This window comes from Canis lupus, chromosome 13 (assembly GCF_003254725.2).
Source record: "Canis lupus dingo isolate Sandy chromosome 13, ASM325472v2, whole genome shotgun sequence".
Lineage (NCBI taxonomy): Eukaryota > Metazoa > Chordata > Mammalia > Carnivora > Canidae > Canis > Canis lupus.
In genome coordinates, this window is record NC_064255.1 from 24535666 (window position 1) to 24550621 (window position 14956).

Consider the following 14956-nt stretch of genomic DNA (forward strand, 5'->3'; position numbering starts at 1 on the left):
TCCCTTGCTCTTGTTCTCTCTCTCTCTCTCTGTCTCTCATTCTTGTTCTTGCTCTCTATCTCAAATAAATAAATAGTCTTTTAAAAGAAGAATGAAGTATATGTGAGAACTATGGTGACTCTCACATCTGGAGTTATTAAACTGGGAAACTACATTTTTAACCCATTTAAAAATATTTTAAATAACAAGTTTCAGTGGTATATGAACCCATTTGATTATACACATACTTTACACAGAAAAACAACATATTCTTATCAGTTTACAAAAATAACTGATTAAGATCAGGGAAGAGAGACGTTGTTGTTTTGTCACAGATATTTGCATAATTGAAGTGGGAGTGAATAACGACCATCGTAATACCACATTTGGAGCAACTCATCTCTACGAAGGTAATTTTCCAGCTATAGCATCCATTAAAACCAAGTATCAAAATTAACTAAATGTAGAATCAGACATTCAAATTGAGTGCATCACAAAAGATTAAAGTGTATCACAAAGTATTAAATCAAGATTTTTTAAAAAAGACATATTTATCTTCATTTGTTAAAAGATAATTTTTTAAAAAGACATATTTATTCATTTGTTAAAGAATACTTTGTTAAAGATAAAATTATGACCAGCATAAATATGTAAAGTGAATGTGTGTCAAAGATTTTATTTACTTTATCAATTAATGGGAGAACCCATAAATTGATTAATCTAGTCCAAAGAAAATCTGGAAAGTAGACATTTTTAGTCAGGCAGAAATGCTAAAATGAATTTCCTAATAGTTACAAAACTGGTTAATATCCTAGAGCACAGAAAATTGTATATTTCTATAGGACACAAATCAATTGTATCTCTACTGGACAAAATTCTGCATTTGCATTTCTGGGCAAAAAAATGATTGCATTATCATCAGTTTTTTACAATTTACAGAGTTGTAAAACAGCTGAGTCCAAGATAGTCAAAGGTGTAAAGCTCTAAAGAATCAGATAACTCTGGAGGGTTTGTGAGATAATGCTCAGCATTCCACCGAAAAGATACCTAGTGATCTTTTGCATATTTCAAAGTTTTTTCATAATCTTCCTAAATCATTTTAAAGCAGTTGCTTTCATTTTATTTCTATTTCAAACCTTTACATTTTGTATTTTTGTCTATGCTTCTTTTTTTTAAGATTTTATTTATTTATTCATGAGAGACACACAGAGAGAGACAGAGACATAGGCAGAGGGAGAAAGTGAAGCAGGCACCCTGTGGGGAGCCCAATACGGGACTCCATCCCAGGACCCCAGGATCATACCCTGAGCTGAAGGCAGATGCTCAACCACTAAGCCACCCGGGCATCCCTGTGTGTTTGTTCAAAGGTAGAAATTGTAAATACTTTCTAGAAAAAATAAACATAAATACATATGTCAGATATTTGTAATTTTAAAAATCACTTACCAATGAAGGTGTGCTGCCACATTTGGAGATCACTATTTCAGAGGCTACAGATCAATCTTCTCAATATCTATGGAGACTTAATGTCTTGGCAGGAGTCTCAAACCTTTGTTTTGCCCTTGTTTACTACTAAGCCTGTATCCCATGCTGCTAGGTGTTGAAAGCTGGCATCCCCAAAATATTACAGTAAGGGAGATCACTACCTTGGTAAATCTTTTTTTTTTTAATTTTTTTTTTTATTTATTTATGATAGGCACACAGTGAGAGAGAGAGAGGCAGAGACACAGGCAGAGGGAGAAGCAGGCTCCATGCACCGGGAGCCCGATGTGGGATTCGATCCCGGGTCTCCAGGATCGCGCCCTGGGCCAAAGGCAGGCGCCAAACCGCTGCGCCACCCAGGGATCCCCCCTACCTTGGTAAATCTTAATAGATTTATTGGAAATGAGAAGGCACAGGAAGTAATTTATGGGGTTAGGTTTATACTGGGTCATTTGATGCAGGGGCATTATTGGGTTGGACAGATAGGTACAGAATAATTAAAGATGAGTGACTAGAGCTAGGTGGGGTTGGTAGTTTTAAAGTAAATCTTAAAGAGACAGTTGTTTGATGTTATTTATTGCACCAAGAATGGGTCTTTACTCCCCTAAGGCAAAGTGGAATACTCTAACATCAAATTAATGGTCCTCAGGAAGTTCTTTATTTTAGCTTTCTGAGGCTGTTGTAATAAACTGGGTGACTTGACACAATATAAATTTATTCTCTCACGGTTCTGGGGGCCACAAGTCTAAATCCTAGCAGCTGTTGGGGACACCACTCTATCCAGAGGACTGAAGGGAGAATCAGCTTCTGGGGCTACTGGCATTCCTTAGCTTGTGTTCCATCTTCCTCTGCTATGTGTGGTTCACCACATCGCCTGCTCCTCTATGAGTGTGTCTCTCTCAAAATACTCTTTGCCTCGCTCCTGGAAGTGTACATGTGATTGCACTTAGGTCCCTCCAGATAATCCTGGATAAACTCCTCCTCTCAAAATCCTTAATTCAAATACATATTTTGCCATTTAAGGTAATATCCATTCTTTTGCCATATAAGACAATATTCATAGGTTCCAGAGATTTGACATGGATGTCTTTTAGTTGGTGTATTGGATCCTCCAAATTCATGTCCAGCTGGAACTTCAGAATGTGACCTAATTTGGAAACAAGGTTTTTGCAGATGTAATTAGTTAAGATGAGGTCATACTGGCTTAGGGAGGACCCTAAAGACGGGTCATACTGGCTTAGGGAGAACCCTAAGAAGAGAAACCAAGACACAGATGTAGACAAGGAAGACAGAACACCTTATGGTGATGGAGGCTAAGACTGGAATAATGTGTCTATAAGCCAAGGGATGCCAAGGATAGTTGGAACCACCAGAAACTAAAGCTTCTTTAGAGGCTTGAAGAACAAATGGCCCTGCTGACATCTTAATTTTGGACTTCTAGCTTCTAAAACTATAGGAGAATACATCTCTCATTCTTGTGGGTTTTGTTTTTGAACCACTCAGTTTGTGGTAATTGGTTACAGCAGCCCTAGAACCTAATATAGTAGGCCCTTTCTCAGCCTACTACCTTCCCAAAAAATAGTTTCATCTTCTTGGGCAAGAGTTAATGCAAAAATCAAGTCATGTTAATAGACTTGATTTTTTTTTGAAGATTTTATTTATGAGAGAGAGAAAGAGAGAGAGCAGGGGGAGGAGCAGAAGGAGAGGGACAAGCCGACTCTGTGCTGAGTGCAGAGCCTGACTCAGGGATCGATATCAGGACCCTGAAATCATGACCCAAGCTGAAACCAAGAGTCAGACGCCTAACCAACTGAGCCACCCAGGCTCCCCAGTAGACCCTTGATTTTTTATTTTATTTTATTATTTTTTAAATTCTTTTTATTGGAGTTCAATTTGCCAACATATAGCATAACACCCTTGATTTTTAATTGGCATCTGTATGTCTGGTTCCATTCTCACTAGCCTCACTCAGACACCTCTACCTCATGAAGACTATTCTTAGCCCCACTCACCAGATCCAGCCTTTTCAGATTATGAGTCAGGATGACTTGAATTATAATGTGTTTGGTCCATAACCCCTTGGCCCTCCTGAATTCACCTGGTGCTCTGGTTGGCAGTGCCTGGCCTGCCGATAGCTTGCCACCTGCAGACCCTTCATCTCTGTTCTCATCTGCTGGCTTCTGTGACATTTCAGAGCTTGTTCCAACACAAGTATCAGTGACTTGGAAATATCTTGTGGGAATAATTTTCAATTAAGGGAGAAGAGGAGTCAGTGGGTCAATGGCCCAATCTCTTTGTCCCCTAGTGGGTTGATTCCTAAATGTATTCAATACATTTTCTCAGATTTTTGGCTTTTCTCTATTCCCTTTTTTACTCTCCTACTTCCTCTTTTATGTTTCTTGTTAACACCTTCCAAGTAAACTACCCACCCCAAGTCCCCGTCACAGGGTCTCTATTTGAGGGAGCCCTGAAAGGAACTCGCAGCATTGAACTCTGCTGGGCCCATTCCTCGTTCTCTCCTTGGCCTCTCTTCCTTCCTCTCAGAGACATGAGCTGCTGTTGCAGTATCCACTGGTGACCTGGCCTGTCTCTTCAGGTGCCCAGGTTCCTCCACAACATTTTACATTTTTGCGGAATAGGAGGCAACAAATTAAAAGAGAGTCAGCTTCTAGATCACGAAGCCTACACACCATTTCCCCTTTCTCTTCAGTAGGAGCCAGTAAAGCAGGAAATTAAAGAGACTCTCTAATTGGATGACATTTCCAGTCTCTTGGCCACACTATAGTTTGTGTAATCATGCTCCTAGTGGCTCTTGAGAAGTCCTATTTTTCAATATGCTCCCATAATTTTTTTTCCACATTTACCTTAAAGTGGAACACCACCACCGCCTTAAAGCTGGGTTGGAGAACGTGACAATATTGGAGTTATTCCACTCCCCTTTCCAAATCCACTGTTCATCCTTCTTCCTCTGATCTTTGCCCCCAAAGCTTGAACACCTGGTTGCATTACCCAGGATCAAAGCTGGTTTTCTTTTTCTTTCTCCTTTCTAGCCCTTAAGAAAGAAGCTACGTCCAGAAAAGATTAGCAAACATTGAAAATAAGTATACATCTCATCTCTTGACTTAGATAAGGGCATGATTTTATATGTGTGTGTGCATTTATTTGATTTTCTTTTATCAGCAATTATTTAGAGTTGATTTTGACACCTTTTCCTTATCCAACCTAAAGTCAACATTCTCAAGCTATATGTTCACCTTGGCCCATTTTCCTCCTAGTTGGGAACTTTCCCTTATTAGGCTGGTACAAATACTTGGGAAAGCATGCCATCCCAACCAGCATGAAGGAGCCCCATGGAATATGGGCATATGCTTTTCCATTCATTGTGGAGGTTCAAGTGTGTGTCTGTAAGACCAGTCTGCTGGACATAACTTATACCCCAAGCCCTATGTCTCCATAAATAACTCCTGGCAGTTTCATTACAGCCTGGGGTACCCCGGCTAACATTGGCAGCTAACTTAATGCCAATCAATCTTTCTAATGCCTTTCATGGTTTGGTTTCATTAGGAGCTAAAGCCATCACTCACCCCGTGTCTGCTTGGCCACCATGTTGATTTGTGTCTCCCTATTGTGTGAACGAATATGCATCCCAGAAGACCTGAGATTTCCTCAGGAACAGAGTACTGCTGAGTGCTCCCTATTTATTGCTTAGTATAAGAATATATATTACCTTTTATTACATGGCCATTAGAGAGTATAAAATCTGGGGAGAGATTTCCATTGGAGTGTAGTAAGCATAATTATAAATTTGGGGACAATGTGAAATATGTCCTTGCTAGAATATTCACTGAGTTATCAAATGAGTTGCTTCTGGTGACACCAATTAATTCATAGTCCACGTGAGACCATTTGGCTCCCCTTCCCCCTTATTTCTGCTTTTCAAGCTTTGTTTAGCTCTTTTTTTATGCCCTTTTATTTAGCCAAGAATCGACCAATATGAATGAAAAAGAGAATACTCCTAGCTCTCCAGTAAAACCCCAGCAAAACCAGTGTCCCTTTGTCATTTTTGTGTAGAATTTGAGGTGAATATTCAGGTCCTGAGGGATAGAAGAGAGAGGGATAAAATAAAATAAAATAAAATAAATAAAAATAAAATAAAATAAAAAATAAAATAAAATAAAATAAAATAAAATAAAAGCTCTCTGACAGAGAGACCAGGAAGCACATTATCCAGCTCAGCACAATTACCTGCAACATGGTCACCTCAGCCCGTGCCCACCCCCACCCCACACCATTCCCTCATTAAAACTGGGGACGAGAAAAATCTGTACTTAAGCTAAAGCTTCAACCACACAGTTTTTGATTACATAGCTAGCATTTGCTCAGCGGATCCTAATGGTTCATACTAACCTTGGCAGTGTCTCAGTGGCCATATTTTCACAGTTGAGTGATTCTTGAATAATTTCTGCAACAAATTAGGCATAAAAAGCTTTTACTCTACCCTCACTCATATATATATATATATATATATATATATATATATATATAGAGAGAGAGAGAGAGAGAGAGAGAGAGAGAGAGAGACTCTACATTATCCCTAATCCTCTCTGGGATTTTTTTTTATCATCCTGACCACAGGAGAGGCCACTCAGCTTTTATACCTACAACTGTGTGTTCACAGCACACTTCAATGGGTGGACTGACACGGACTTACAATAGATGGTGGATGGAACTTATCTCACCAGCTATGTACCTTTCACCCAGCTTCTTCCTTAGCTTGTGTCAGCAATAAACTCACCCTTACCTGTCAGTTCCAGCCCTTCCAGACACAACCTCCCACCCCACCCCCCACCGCCGCCACCCACGTCCTCCCACAGCCTGCTTGGTTCATTGCTACCCCTTCTAATCCCATCCTCCATCCATCATACACATAAAGCTTGATGTACGTAGTCTGCACTCTCTGTGACAAAACAAAACAAATACCAATAAACAGGAAAACCCTTTTTCAATCCCTCTGCTTTATGAACCAATGATTTGTGACTGTATGTGTGTGTGTGTGTGTGAGAGAGAGAGAGAGAGAGAGCACCTTAGGATGATGGTGGAGAAATAAAATCAGAGTCTGTAGTAAGGGAGCATAGCTTGAAATACCATATTCAGCATTGTGACTTTACATGTAGAAGACAGGAAGAAAGCACCTTGTTTTATTATCTAGATTATGTAATGTAAAAAGATTTGGCAAAACTTGGAGAAGACTTCTTGAAAATATCTTCTGTTTTATGGAATAAATCATACAGTGTAAATATAACTTGAACAAAAGCTGGAGGAGAAGGAAAAGTAGTTACCTGCCGTTACATGAGAGGAGGGGCCAGGCCACACTTCTCTGAAGAGGGAATCAACTTTATGAGAGTTATAGGAATTTTGTTTGCCTATTTCACTAATAAGTTCTGCTAAGTTAGTGGCCACCTTTCTATCATAGCCTATGTGTACTGGAGTCCTGGTAACTTTTATTCACAAAGCAGTTTGGTGCTAAAGGCAGGAATACAGAAAAGGTGGCAGGTGGGCCACTGGGGCAGTTTTCTGATTTATGGCTTCAGGGTGTGGCAGTGTTTCTGTCACATACTTAGAGGTGAGAAAATGCCAAATGTATGTCTTCTTTCCTTTAAGATTTCTTCCCATGGTTGAAATTAAAGTATCCCTGGGACTGCAGTTATTTTAGACAAGACTTCATCACTGTCACCTCAGAGTTGGCTGGGTTCCTTCCTAAGAACAGAAGCATGTGGACAGAACAAGTAAAGGGTATTAGGACAGTGAGCACCTGAAAGAAAGAAGGGAGTTATCCAGATTGATTTTTAACTCCTTTTACCCACACCCTTTGCCATATAACTTAGTAGTTCTTCCCTTAAAAGAGATGAAGTCAGGGGTGCCTGGGTGGTTCAGTTGGTTAAGCATCCGACTCTTGATTTTGCCTCAGGTGTTGATCTTAGGGTAGTGAGATCAAGCTCTATATCCAGTTCCATGCTCAGCAGGGAGTCTGCCAGAGATTCTCTCCCTCTGTCTCCCCCATGAGTAAGTACACTCTCTCTCTCACTCTCTCTCTCATAAATAAATAAAAAACATAGGAAAAAAGTGATGAAGTCAAGGGAAAAATCTTCATGATGCTGAATGTGGCAATGATCCCTTAGACATAACACCAAAAGGATAAGCCACAAAACAAAAAACAGAAAAATTAGATTTTTATCAAGACTAAAACTTTTGTGCATCAAAGAATGGTATCATCTAAGTGAAAAGGCAACCCATGGAATGAGAGAATATATTTTCAAATCACATATCTGATGAAAGATTAATAACTACAATATATAAAGAACTTCTACAACCCCACACACCACCAACAAAAAGACAAATACCTCTATTAAAAGTTAGTGAAGTACTTTAATAGACATTTCTTCAAATTTTATATATATATATATATATATGATGAGTAAGTACATGAGAAGATGCTTAAAATTACTAATCATTAGAGAAATGTAAACCAAATCGACAATGAGATACCATTTCATATCCATTAGTATTGCTATTACCAAAAAAACTAAAAAAAATAATGCATGTTGGATGTGGCAAAATTGGAACACTTGCGCATTGCTAGTAGAAATGTTAAATCGTATAGCCACTCTATAAAATGGTGTGACAGTTTCTCAAAAAATTAAGCAGTATTACCATAATACAGCAATTCTTCCTTTAGATAAACATCAAAAAAGTATTGAACTCAGAGACTCAGAGACTCAAGCATAACTTGTGCAGCTGTGCTCATAGCAGCATCATTTACAATTGACAAAAGGTAGAAGCAACCCTAGTGTTAATTGATGGAAGAACAGATAAACAAAATGTGGTATAAACACACAATGGAATGCTAGTCAGCCCTACAAATGAAGGAGATTCTGACATATACTAGAACACTGATGACCCTTGAAGGCCATAAGGTGGGATAAGCCAGCCACAGAACTATGCCCTTAAAAATGTCAATTTTATGTTATATATAGTTTATCAGAAATAAGAAGGTGGAACTGACCATAGAAGAGGAGGAAGTGATAGCGTGCCAAGGTAACCCTAGGCTTCGAGAAGCCTTCTGTGTTTCCACTTGCTCCCTGGAATCTCTGCCCAGGCCATGAGAAGGGCTTCCCCAGGGTAATGAATACCCATTCAGACTGAACCCTAGAATAAGTAGACGCACATGGAGTAGACTTGAGTCCAAACCTCAGCAAGGAACCAGGATCTCTGGGTCCACAGTTTGAAGCAGATGAACCATGCCTACGCCCAGCAGCCAACTCTTGGCAATCTGCAATTGACTTAATGAAATAAATGATTATGGCTGAAGCCACTGGTTTTTGGAGTAGTTGTTACACAGCATTATCGTGGAGCCAGAGTTCAGTTACAGGATCATCATCAAGAGCACCTGATTTCCCCTCGCTGCTTGTCCATCATGTACTGATCCTAAGAGATCCTAAATCTGTACATTATATGTTACTCCTCTGGTTTAGCCACTGACTCTGTCAAAACACCACTTAACTTTTTCCACATGGCTCTTCTTTGCACTAAGGATAAGTCCCAGGTTTCCTGATGTGGCTTTTTAGGTCTTAATTGCCTCATGCCTTCCTCTCCAGCTTCACCTCTGGCTGTGTTCCCTCTCACTGTTGCTGCTTGTGTCATCTCCATCTCCATCTCAATCTCTCTGTCTCTGTCTGTCTCTGATCAGACTAGTTCCTGAGGGTCTTGCCAGGTCTTTTACTCAAATGTTACTTCCTTAAAAGGGTCTTGCATGGACCCTCACACCAGCTAAGATGGTGCATACTGTGTGCATTCCCGTCATCCACCCACAGCATTTCTGCATTTACTTTGTAAACTCAATATATTTGCTCTCAACAGGTCTGTCCTGTTCACTCTATTCTCTCAATTTAGCTGGTACCAACATAATAAAAATACAATGTACTTTTGTTTAAAATGTAATTGAATGAATTAAAGAATTAAAGGTGCGTCTCTAAGACCACTGTGTTCTCTTGTAAGACTCACTAATGGACTCTGTTAGTAAAACTTTTACCTCAGCCCGTAGAATATTAAGTTGAATGAAAACTTAGAGATCATATAGTCTTAATTCCAAATGAGTAAACTGGGTTCCTTCAAAGATAATTTCATTAGGGTTACTTTTGTGGGTGCACTCTAAACTGGATGGTTCTGAGAGAATTATAAAATGATAAATGTTTCTGCCACTAACCTCTGGGTTTAATAAAAACAAGACATTCATTTTTGAACCTTGCATTTTAACTGAGTCATGCAGGTCCAGGGCCCATAGAAGAGGAAATTTATGGCACTATGAATCTTTATTTGCAGTTCTTAGAGCATGATGTTGACTTCTGATTTAGATATTCCCTGGAAGTGCAGCCCTAAACAAGGGCTTGGAATTTAGAGTTTGATCCCATGACTTTCTGAAATTTGTTTGCCATCACCATCAGACAATAACCTTAAACCACCTTAAAATTTTTAAAAACTCCTGCATAATTGAAAGACACCATGCAAAGTTAAAAGACAAGCCACAGATTGGGAGATTATATTTATAACACACTTAACCAACAAAGGATTAGAGTCCAGAATACATAAATAAATTTTGCAAATTAGTAAGGAAAAGAAGAACAACTAAGTAAAATAATCCACAAAGGTTGTGCACATGGAGTTCATAGAAGAGGAAACAGGAGTGATGAGTAAGCGTATGAAAAATACTTGATCTGGCTAATCATTAGGGGCAACACAGTTAATATGGCAAAGAGCTACCACTCTGCACTGAATGGCAAAAATAAAAATGTATAATTATTCCAAGAGCTGGGATGATGGAGAGAAACTGAAACCTTATACCATGTACTAGGATAAAATAGCTATTGGGCACTATCTGATAACATTGTACACAAGCATCCCTTTATACCCAGAAAAACTCTTGCATATATTTAGTAGGGGGCATAGATAGGGATACTTATTGCAGTCCCACTTTTCATAGTACAAATTAGGCAAAACCCTAAGTATCTGATACAAATTACTAAATATGGTTATAAATAACTGGTAAAAATCGGTCAGTTTCCAGGTGCAGGACCTTTAAATCCGGTGGAAACAGGAAGGAAAATATCTGAGAATAGGTGGCTTTTGTTTCCACTCATAGGGCACTAAATGATGTCTCATTGTATTAGATGTGTTACACATACCCTCACTAAATAATAAATACCATAATGTATGGTAAAATACATTATAAATTTTCAGGAACAATATACATGTTTAATAGAAGTTTCCCTAAGACCGTAAGGTTGTTAATAAAATTCTAAAATATAAAGGAAAGGACAACCCATCTGATCCTGTTGTGCTCTGCTTAAATCTACTTCCACGGTAACCTTTTGCAGGACCTCTTAGCATTGTATGTGAGGCCCAAGTTATCTTCCTAGCTTTCCTCTCACACTTGTTCCCTGGATTCTTTTTCTCCCCTCAGTCTAGGCAGCCTGTCTAGTAACTCCGGTGTGTTTCTCAAGGCTTAGCCTCAAATCACATTGTTTCTTGGAGAAGGCATCCCTCTCTCTATACCAAATTCATAGCGTGGCACATGCAGTCCTGGGACAGCCCTCCTCACATGTGCACATGTGGGGGCTGTGTCTTATCCATCTTACAGCTCCTCAGCACCCCCCCCGCCGAAAAGACTGCCACTTACAGTATTAGTTACCTCCCAGCTGGACCATGGGAACCAACATCTTTTCCCATTCAGAGATGGTCCCTTAGCCTCTCATTGGTTTCAAAACAATGGGCCAACAATGGGCCAGTGAAGCTGGCCAGAGCTTTATCTAGGTTGGTCATTCTCATGTTGCCATGGCTACAAGGATTTGGGGACTTTAGGGAGTACATAATTTCAAGAGACAGAAAAGGATGCTGCACCCCATCTGGATATGAACTTCCTTGCAGTGCACATCAACCACCCCTCCCCCAAAGGGATGCTGAAAGCTTTGCCGTCAGCCCCTGTAATCATCTCCATGACCATCCTAGCCTAGTTGGCTGGGCTTCTGCAGGTGCCAGACTTTATTCACCTGAGTCACAGACACTCCTGCAATGATAGCACTCGGAGTCCCTCTTTAGAGGTGAGTAGGGAAGGAAACACTCACGTATGGAGCACCTGCTGAGTGTGTTTATGAATATAAGCTCACTGATCATAACATTCGACAGATGAGGTGACCAAGGTGCAAAGGGGAGGGGCTTGATCAGGATGGCACTCTCAGGAAATGGTGGGAATTCCAGTCTGACTCAGGCTTATGCTTCTCCCATCCCCCCAACCCCACCTTATCTCTGGAGAGACATCTTGTAAAATTCCACTCCAATCACTTGATTAAATCTCCCTGGAAACCACCCTAGACTTTTATGATACAAGGCAAAATGACAAATGACTAAACGGGAATAGAAATCATCCTTTAATCATCTCTGAGGCTATAAGATGCACATAAATGACTTTCCAGGGGGGAGTAACAGTGCTTTGGGAGGGCAGCCTGAATTCTGGCTGAATAATATCAATAACAATAACAATAAAACAGAGAAAGCAGGGACCATGTGGAGAAGGCTGGTGAGGGCTTTGACACAGTCAAAAGTTCACATTCAATGAGGGACATTAATATTTCACATTGAATTCCTTTATTAGCCTAGATACCCGAAGGTCACTTGGAGAGATTTTTCAGGTTACCAGCTTGACAGTCTTTATCTGAGAAGAGGCACTGGAGGCTTCTCAAGGTGAGATGGAACATATCTTCCAGGTTGCCAGATAGGATGGCTAGCTAGGGGTGGCTAGATAATAATTAACAAGCTCATTACCACCTGCCATTTCAGAACTGCTCATCAACCCAGGTCCATTTGATGTTCATTTGCTTCTTGTGAATGCAAAGACGGGTGCATTGAGATTTTCCTGATAGCCCTTCTGACATTATGATACCTGTATGTGCGTGTGTGTGTGTCTATTTGTGTTGCTGTGTGTCCGTGTGTCTGTGTAACTTCGTGTGTAAAATCCTATCTAATCGAGAGCTGCACTGGAAGGGGCTGTGTCTCATTTTTAATAATGTGGAGAGAGGACTAATCAGCTGAACAGTGTGTACAGGGTCCCTTCTAGAATGCAGAACATTGAATATGGTAATGAGGCAGTCAGGAAGCTCAGCATGGGTTCTTTTAATTTTTTTTGTGAGGAAACATAAAATATTCTTTAACAGTGATACCTCTGAAAGTGTTGGATTGGCAAGATACACACATATATGTTTGTATGATTTTGCTCATGGTAGGATATATCCATTCATGGGATATTTGTTGAGAGCTTACAATGAAGCAGGAAAACCTGGAAAGATGACTAGAAGATGGTCGCTAATGAGAGGTAAGAGGGGACACATCAACAAGGGATGAGGTAAGGAAGAAGGAGGACGTACTCAAAGAACAGGTAGGGCACAAGATTTTTCCACAAAAATCTTCTCTGGCACAGAATTATTTATTTGGTGTTAAACCACAGCCTCTGTAATCAAGCACACATAGATTCAAACCTGTCTTGGCTCTTTCCTAATTTATTTTTTGTCCTGAGGTCACCTGTTTAATCTCTTTGTGCATTGTTTTTCTCATCTATAAATGGGAACAGTAGGATTTCCATGGAATAATGTTCTTTTGAGAAGCTATTTGTAAGTCATATAAAGTTCTTGGCACCATGCCTCACCAACAAAAGCAGTTGGTATACATTATTATGATGATAATGATTATGATTGATATTAGAATAAATATCAGAAAGGGAAACAGAACATGAAAGACTCCTAACTCTGGGAAATGAACTAGGGGTGGTGGAAGGGGAGGTGGGCGGGGGTGGAGGTGACTGGGTGGCGGGCACTGAGGTATGTACTTGACGGGATGAGCACTGGGTGTTATTCTGTATATTGACAAATTGAACACCAATAAAAAATAAATTTATTTAAAAAATTAAAAAAATAAAAATCATTCTCAAGTTTGGAAAACAAATTTAAAAAAAAATATATTAAGTTGATTTCTGTACTGTTGGAATTTTCATGGCTTCCAGCATACATTATGCATCTCTGAGACTGTGTATCAGAGCACAGACCTACCCTCACCCCCACAAAAACATCATTGTTTTTGTTTTTTGTTTTTGTCTTCAGATGCAGGTCACACTTTGATAATGCTAGTCTGGGGGCACAGGGAAGCTCTGGATCAGAAGCTAACAAAGAGTTATCCTGAGGGATAGGGAATGCTTATAAATTCTGAGTAATAGGGAACAGAGAGAGGCAGCGTCTATGCCTGGTCATCTTTTCATATGGAGACAGAAGGTTAGAAGTTGGTAGATTTTTGGACTGCCTGTGTTGGGAAATTTGGAAGACCAAAGAGAGTGACCCCTGCCCCTGAGAGAGTGGAGGCTGGCATTCATTGTAGATATGTGTTGGCCTTTGCATACATCAGGAAATCTCAATGCTCTGCCCTTGTCATGTTTCCATCCTCTTTTCTTCCATTCAGACAAGCAATCTGGGCTAGTATTTCAGGAACAGAGGGTCATGGATCCTTTCATTCAGTCATTTGCTCACTTGTTCACTCTGTTTTTCAATACATAGTTCATTCAAAAACTTTTGTGGACAACTTATATGGTGCCAAGTGTAGCATTAGCTCCTGAGGACACAGAAATGAACGATATACAATCCTGGCCCTAAGAGAACACAAAGGCTCTCAGGATGGTGTATGAATTTTAATCTATCTGGGGAAAATCTTCATAAGCACCTATTTCAGCACAATCTGGTGTCTTCTGTAATAAAGGCAAATAAAATATGTGTTGAATGCATAGTCTCTATCATCTCAAGCATTCATCACTGCTGTTCCTTGCTTAGAAAATCTTCATAATCCTGTCTATACTCCAGGATCCTGGTCTTGTCCTCTTCCCTCCACAAAGCCTTCTGACCACTTGAGGTAAGGCTCTTTCCATCTTTGTTTACTATTTGTCATCAGTCCATCTATTGTCCCTATTCTTTTAGGTCCTGAATGTGAACTGCCTTGCATGTGATTTAATTGCTTTACAAGATTAAACTCTGGACAGCAGAAATCACATCTAACTTTGTATCCCTCACAGCACAAAGAGCTTGTAACATATTGTGATGGTTTTGAAATATGTCCATAAATTCTTTGACCCTCTTCCCTTCAAGAGGTGAGGCTTCATTCCCTTCCTCTTGAGTGTAGGCTGCACTATGCAACTTGATTTTACAAAATGGGATAAAGTGCAGGTGATGGTGTGTGATAATCAGAGACTAAGTTATTAAGGGCATTGTGGCTTATTGCTTGTTCTGTTTTGGGTCACTCTGTCAGGGCGGAAGCAGCTGCTACATCAGGACACTCCAGCAGCCTATGGGAGGGCCACAGGTTTAGAAACTGAGGCCTCCAGCCAACCATCAGAACTAATTTTCCAGTC

The 14956-nt window shown here is 39.9% G+C and overlaps 2 long non-coding RNA genes across 4 annotated transcripts in view; one reads left to right on the forward strand and one right to left on the reverse strand.

Annotated features, from left to right (window-relative positions):
* Window positions 1–1655: 1655 nt before the first annotated feature.
* On the reverse strand, window positions 1656–11302 carry LOC112662333 (uncharacterized). 3 transcript variants are annotated; one of them, XR_003138415.2, is made up of 5 exons: window positions 11195–11285; window positions 7079–7218; window positions 5869–5923; window positions 4326–4526; window positions 1656–2608 (listed from the first exon to the last, which is right to left on the reverse strand). It is a non-coding gene; the product is annotated as an uncharacterized LOC112662333 (long non-coding RNA). The 3 variants fall into 3 exon arrangements; XR_003138416.2 differs by lacking the exon at window positions 4326–4526 and having other exon boundaries at window positions 1657–2608; XR_003138418.2 differs by lacking the exons at window positions 4326–4526; window positions 7079–7218 and having other exon boundaries at window positions 1657–2608; window positions 11195–11302.
* A 54-nt stretch (window positions 11303–11356) lies between these two features.
* LOC112662332 (uncharacterized) overlaps window positions 11357–14956 on the forward strand; it is a 64264-nt gene continuing 60664 nt past the window's right edge. The window contains exons 1-3 of the long non-coding RNA XR_003138413.3: window positions 11357–11615; window positions 12167–12255; window positions 12795–12883. This is a non-coding gene — a long non-coding RNA (uncharacterized LOC112662332). The remainder of the gene's footprint in view (window positions 11616–12166; window positions 12256–12794; window positions 12884–14956) is intronic.